Genomic DNA, 7,720 nt, shown 5'->3' with positions numbered 1-7,720 from the left:
AAGTGAAATTTCAGAGTTCTAACTGGCGTTATAATACACAAAATGATTCGGCTGATCTTCTTAAAAAAATACATTTGCCAAGCTTTTTTGGTAGGAAAGATACTGCCAATTAACAAGTATGAGGCTCAGTTCAGTACATCTGCCCAATTTCTTTTATGCAAGTCTGCAAATTTAGGAACTTGTAATTTTTTCCTGCACTACTTTCTTCTCCTACCGATTCTAAAAATAAAATGGGATGTACCCAATAATGTTCAAGGTCTTCCGTTTCCAACGGAAAGGACTGATACGACTCGATGGTTGTCCAAGCTTAGCTAATGGACCATTGTTTTAGTGATGATAAAAATGAAAGTCTTGTCCAGTACGGGGCGACATATGCTATTGCTTGCAATAGCAGACTTTGAAATGTTCCCCAAACGAAGTTGGGGAACATATTGTTTTTACTTTTCTTCTTATTTTTCCCCAAACGAAGTTGGGGAACATATTGTTTTGAACTCTGTTTCTTATTATTATGTTCCCCAAACGGATATATTGTTTTTACTCTGTTTCTTATTATTATGTTCCCCAAACGATTTGGGAACATCTGTTTCTTATTATTATGTTCCCCAAACGAAGTTTGGGAACATATTGTTTTTACTCTGTTTCTTATTATGTTCCCCAAACGAAGTTGGGGAACATATTGTTTTTACTCTGTTTCTTATTATTATTATTATTATTATTATTCCTGGGAAAATTTTGTCCACGAGTGATCTTGTAAACTACACATCTGACTAAGGTAAAATGTTTTTAGGGTCAGTAGACATGTTATGTAGAGTTGCCGAACGAAGGTCATTTTGTGCGCACGTGCTTGCAAGAGCGCGCACGTGCAACATAAGAAATGACCAATATAATGTATATTGCTGAAACTTTTCTTTTTTTGATGATTTTTTTTGAAACTCAATATATAAGGGTACATTGGTAGTATAGACAAGATGGCATGGTCAAAATAGCAAGATCTCACGCGCATGCACGTGCGCTTCGCTCTGATTGGCTGAAACTAAAGTCTCAATATCTTTCTTGTTTCTTGTCATAATCCTTTGAAATTTTGAACATAGTCCTACATTTTGAAGATCTACAGCATGATATATATAAAAATTTTCATGAAAGCATGCGCATGCGCACGTGCTGCAATCTGATTGGTTGAAACTTTAAATGGCTATATCTCCTTTGTTTATTGACGAAATGCTTTGAACTTTAAAACATAGTCATGCATTATGATATCCTAAAATATGATATAGAAAAAAAATCATGAAATCACGCGCATGCACGTGTGCTGCAATCTGATTGGCTGAAACTTTATATGGCTATATTTCCTTTGTTTTATGACGAAATGTTTGGAATTTTAAAATATAGTCATTCATTTAGATATCCTTCGATACGATAAAGATAAAAAATTATGAAATCACGCGCATGCATGTGTGCTGTAATCTGATTGGCTGAAACTTTAAATGGCTATAACTCTCTTGTTTTTCAACCAAACAGGATGGGATTTAGAACATAGATAAATATAAGGGACTCCTACAAGATGGTGTAGTCATTATGCACGTGCTTGCACGTGCGTGCACGTGAAATGAGTAAAATTAAAAATACACTCGAATGAGTGTATTTTTTAATACTTTTAGATTAAATGCTTTGATATTAAATATATTAAAAGTTTAGATAGTATAGACAAGATAATATGGTCGTTACGCACTTGAAACATGCGTGCAATGCCTATTTTTAAATATATTGTGTATTTTTGTGGGAAGACCTTGATTAAGTCTAAATTCTCTTATTTAATAGAGATTACAGGGAATATGGCACCAAAAGGGAGTTGGGGAGCGTTTGGGGAACATCTGTAACGGTCCCCGTTACAATTAGCACTAGTTATTATTATTATTATTCTTTTTTCTTCTTATTTCTTCTCCGGTACTTTTTTGTCCGCGAGTGTTCTCAGAAACTGTTCACCCAACTGAGCTAAAACCTTTTTAGGGTTAATAGGTGTGTTGTGTAGGTGTGCGGAACGAAGGTCATTTTGCGCGCATACGCCTGCACGTGCGGGCGCGTGAAATGACTGAAATGACTAATATATTTAATATAGCCATAACTTTAACATTTTCCGATGAAATGCTTTGAAACTCATTATATAAGGATATATTAATAGTGTAGATAATGTGACACTGTCAAATTAGCAAGAACTCACGCGCATTTACGTGCGCTTCGCTCTGATTGGCTGAAACAAAAATCTCAATATCTTTTCCGTTTTTTGACGAAATGGTATGAAATTTAAAATATAAGCATACTTTAAGATGTCCTACAACATGATGTATAACATTTGTCATGAAAGCATGCGCATGCACGTGCGCTGCAATCTGATTGGCTTAAACTTCAAATGGCTGTAACTCCCTTGTTTTTCAACCAACCACGATAAGATTTAGAACATAGACAGACACAATAGACTCCTATAAGAAGTTACGGTCATCATGCACATGCATGCACGCGCATGCACGTGCGCTTTGCTCTGATTAGCTGAAACAAAAATCTCAATATCTTACTTGTTTTTTGACAAAATACTTTGAATTTTAAAACATAATCATACCTTAATACGTCCTAAACTATGATATATAAAAGTTTTCAAGAAACCACGCCCATGCACGTGTGCTGCGATCTGATTGGCTTAAACTTTAAATGCCTATAACTTTTTTGATTCTCAACAAAACAGGATGAAATTTAGAATATGAATAGATATGACGGATTCTTACATTATGCTACTATCAAACTTGAATGCAAGGACTTGCATGCACGTGTGCGCGCGCAATGCGTTAAATGACCGATTTACTTGATATAGTCGTAATTTTTTTTATGAAACGTTTCAAAATTCAAAGAATAGAAACACATTAAAAGTGTAGTCACGATGATATAGCTTTCATGCATTGCACCTTCGCGCGCGTGCAATGATCAAATGACTTGTATACTTGATATGGCCGTTACTTTTATATTTCTTTATGAAATGCTTTGATGACCTTGACCTTTGACCTTGACCTTTGACCCCTTGACCCAAAGGTCACAATCCAGCTCAAGTTCGTAGATGTATTTACAAACTCACTTTAACAAATGCTTAGAATAAAAAAGTCAACCCCCCCCCCTTCTCCTTAAAAAAAAAAAATCAATAACAACGTAGAAAATTTCTCTGAAACTCGATCAACACCTGGGATCGACATAAAATTTCACTTAAGGTGCAGAAAAGACTTCATAGAAAGTTTCCTGAAAGTTTTACGGTAAGTCTCTAAAGTATATAGAAATTATGAATTTTTACGGCAAAAATTACAAATTCTGTCGTGTTTGAAATTTAAGTGCAGACGAACAAAGATATGATATAAACCTTTTAAAGCCTATTTCTCCAGATGTCGTTAATAGCATTCAATTCTACTGATATGAATTAATATTTTAATACCAAGCATTCTTCTTTTATTTCACCATTGAAATTTATCTGAATTTTTTTTAGAATTACACAATCCCCAGAAATAGCGAGTTTCGGTATATTAAAAAGCAATACACGTTTCTTTCCAGTAAAACCTCACGTGTTTGAATTCATGAAAAAATATTGATAAGGGGGTGTTAAACAATACCTGTCACATTAGCTGACACCAAAAAACCAGGGTACGTACACGACATTTTCTGATTTATTTGCATATGCAAACAGGGCTACCCTCAAATCCACGTGTTTTCCATGTCTTTATAAACATCACAAAAGCACCCCAGGAAGTAGCCTCCTATGCCCTGGAGAAATAGTTCCTGTCAAAAAACTTTATTTATTTATAGAGTAGATAAAATTTCCTAGGCACAGGTACCAGAGTTGTCAAACTGGCCTGGAAGGAAATTAAAAAAACTCTCAAAAGAAAGGAAAATCGGCTTAATGTATGGACCTACAATTGACTAAGTTCATTTTGATTGGTCAATTACCGGTGTGGTACCCCTAGTCGCCTTGAACCCAGTCCTGTCTTTCTGAAGAAAACCAACTCCGAGCCCGATGTAAAAATCTTAGTAGAGAAATGAGAATTTGAATTTTGCTGCCTTATTATGTTCCCCAAACGAAGTTTGGGAACATATTGTTTTTACTCTGTTTCTTATTATTATGTTCCCCAAACGGAGTTTGGGAACATATTGTTTTTACTCGGTTTCTTATTATTATTATTTGGGAACATATTGTTTTTACTCTGTTTCTTATTATTAAGGTCTTCCGTCTTCACGGAAGACCTTATAGTGATTCTATTGTTTCTTATTATTATTATTTTTCTTATTTTTTTGACTTTCTAATTTTGTGCACGCGATTTCTCGAAGACTACTGCATGAAATTACATGAAATTTTCAGGACAGATGTGTTGTTACATGAATTTATTATATCCGAGAGACTTTTTGGAAACTCACTTCCGGTGCCAAGTTACAGACAATTTTCTGAAATTGAAATCACATTTTGTCCGCGATTAAACTCAAAAGCGGTATAAGATATCAACATGAAACTTTCAGGGATTATAGATTGTGATATTTACCATCCAGGACGCGAACTTTCGTTCGTCGTCAGTACTTCCTGTCGTTAGGAGAATCGAATTGAAAAAATCGTATTTTCTAACTTTTTTGTTTTTCAATATTTTTTATTTATTTTTGGAATGCTGATAGAGACCCTTCTACTGATGCTTACTATATAAGTTGTTTGAATATTGGTTAATCAAAACTCTAGATATTAATATTTGAAAATCTGAAGCGGGTCCAAGATGGCGTCTGCCTCTGTCAACTCCGCCATTTCGCGAGTAGGGGTTTATGGAGGCAGCTGAGCGTTTGATTAAACCATTCTTACATAAGGATACATAAAATGTAGAAAACTACTTGGACTTTCACGTAGTAGTACGTTGTAATTACGTGTCAATCCGAAAACTTAATTTCCGTTTCACTGCTTTAGTTTAACTGGGCTAGATACGATATGTAATGTGTACAATGTGTTAAATATACCTTTTTAACGTCGAAATAAAATAAAGGCGATAAGAACGATTTATTTATTTAATTTAATTGAAGCTATCACACCTATTTAATAGATCAGTCAAAAGAAAAGGCGCGAATATTAACTCGTAGTGTTTGGCACGAAATTATCAATAGTGACCCGCCTTTTATAATTCTTAGACAGGTGTACTGTTGCAAATGTATATACAAGTATATTTAGAGCAGTAGCTTTAAATAGTAGTAGGGTTTGCGCGTTAATAGACCACGTAGTAATTACTTTACAATTCTGTGTCAAACGTCTTCTGTAACTGGTTTTGGTTGGTTCTCAAAGTACAAAAAGAAAAGACCAAATTTGCAAATGAGAGATATCTATTATCGTTTGTTTTGCAAGACGGGAAAACAGATCTTAAATCATAGTTATAAGTTATAGTTTTTCAAGAAACAATATCGATGCATGTATATATATAGTAAGTATAAAACGTATACTCTGGTAACCAATGTTTTCCCATGCACACTTGTGTGATATTAAACGAATAGAAAAGACAAAATAAGAAAACCATTTTAATAACATCGTCTAATGGAGTTTATTTTAACATTCTTTTCTCAAAGATCTGAATCAAGTTATTGAACATAAATGGTATCTGATTCCTTGAATGTCGTAGAGCGAGGCATTTCAACCTTTTTATGAAAGTGTAACTAATCGGCATAGTTCACTTCTGAGACGGGATATAAAAAATTTAAATTATAGTCATTTCACTGCTTTTGTGTTACTTTTCTACAGAATGTGTACAATGTGTTAAATATATTTTCTGAACCTCGAAATGTAGGCTATGAGAACGTTCTTTTTTCTTAATTTCATTGAAGCTATCACACCTATTTAAAAGATCAGTCCAAAGAAAAGGCGGGAAGATTTAAAGTGGAGTTTGTCGCGAAATTATGAATAATGGTCCGTCTTTTATAATTCTTAGACAGATGTACTGTAGCAAAAGTATACACAAGTACATTAAGAGCAGTACTCCCAATAGCGTAATGGTTAGCGCGTTGGGGATAAAAGGGGAAAAAAGCGAATAGAATTTTCACGCTTGCGACCTGGATTCAATTTGTGATCAAAATTTTTAATTACTTCTCAGCTCGACTTTACGAGTTATTTTCCAGAACGGACGGAAGACCTCTCGTTGCTCGCAACGAGATCTTTCTAGTTATTATTATTATTATTCTTTTTATTATTTTTTTGACTTTTTAATTTTGTGCACGCGATTTCTCGAAGACTACTGGATGGAATGACGTGAAATTTTCAGAAAAGATGTGTCGTAACATGAATTTTATATATCCGAGAGAAAATTTGGAAACTCACTTCCGGTGCCAAGTTACGGACAATTTCCTGAAATTAAAATGACATTTTGTCCGCAATTAAACTCAAAAACGGTAAAAGATATCAACATAAAACTTTCAGGGATTTTAGGGTATAGATCGTGCATATATACCATAGGAATTACACTTTGTTCGTCGTCGGTACTTCCTGTCGTTAGGAGAAGTGAATTGAAAAAATCGTATTTTCTAACTTTTTGGTTTTTCAACATTTTTTATTTATTTTTGGAATGATAATAGAGACCCTTTGATCGATGCTTACTATATAAGTTGGTTGGATATTGGTAAATCAGAACTCTAGATATTAATATTTGAAAATCTGAAGCGGACCCAAGATGGCGGCTGTCCTTGTCAACTCCGCCATTTCGCGAGTAGAGGTTTATGGAGGCAGCTGAGCGTTTGACTAAATGATACATGAAAAGAAAAAAAAATACATGGACTTTCACCTATTAGTACGCTGCAATTCACTGATAATCTTAAAACTTAATTTCCGTTTTACTGCTTTAGTGTTATTGGGGTAGATACGTGTGTGCAATGTGTTAAATTTACTTTCTAAGCGTTCCTAAAATAAAGGCGATAAGAAATTAACAATTTCATTAAAGCTATCACAACTATTTGATAGATCAGTCAAAGGATAAGCACGAATATTTACTCATGGTGTTTTTCGCCAAACATTAAATAGTGAACCGCCTTTTATGATTCTTAGACAGGTGTACTGTTGCAGGTGTACTGTATACATAACTATATTTAGAGCAGTATTCAAAATTTATTAGTTTTCACAAACGTAACCACTGTGTTCGCCATGCATACTTGATTCATATTAAACTAATAAAAAAGACAAAATAAGAAAACCTTTTTTTAAATAAGATCGTCTAATGGAGTTAATTGGTACATTTAACATTCTTTTCTCAAAGATATTTAAAGTTGAACATTGAACATAAATGAAATCTGATTCCTTGACCGTCGTATGACGAGACATGTCTTTCATCGAACCATTTCTACCTTTTCATGAAGGTGTAAAGAATCGGGTTGGTTCACTTTGGGGATAAACGGTAATTAAAAAAAGTTAAAAATGATTACCATTTCACTTTTTTTGTGTTACTTACCTATATAAGATATAGAATATGTACAATCTGTTAAATATATTTTCTAAACCTCGAAATTTAGGCTTAAAGAACGTTCCTTTTTCTTTATTCTATCGAAGCTATGACACCTATTCAATGAAATTTTCCAAAGAAAAGGCGCGCAAATTAACTGGTGGCGTTTGGCGCGAAATTATAAATTGTGGCGCGCCTTTCGTGATTCTTAGACAGGTGTATTGTTGTATATTCAAGTACATTTA

The sequence above is a fragment of the Saccostrea cucullata genome, unplaced genomic scaffold (assembly GCF_032062105.1).
Source record: "Saccostrea cucullata isolate Sc308-1 unplaced genomic scaffold, CSIRO_AGI_Scuc_v1 ctg9839, whole genome shotgun sequence".
Lineage (NCBI taxonomy): Eukaryota > Metazoa > Mollusca > Bivalvia > Ostreida > Ostreidae > Saccostrea > Saccostrea cuccullata.
This window is presented reverse-complemented; position numbering follows the sequence as displayed.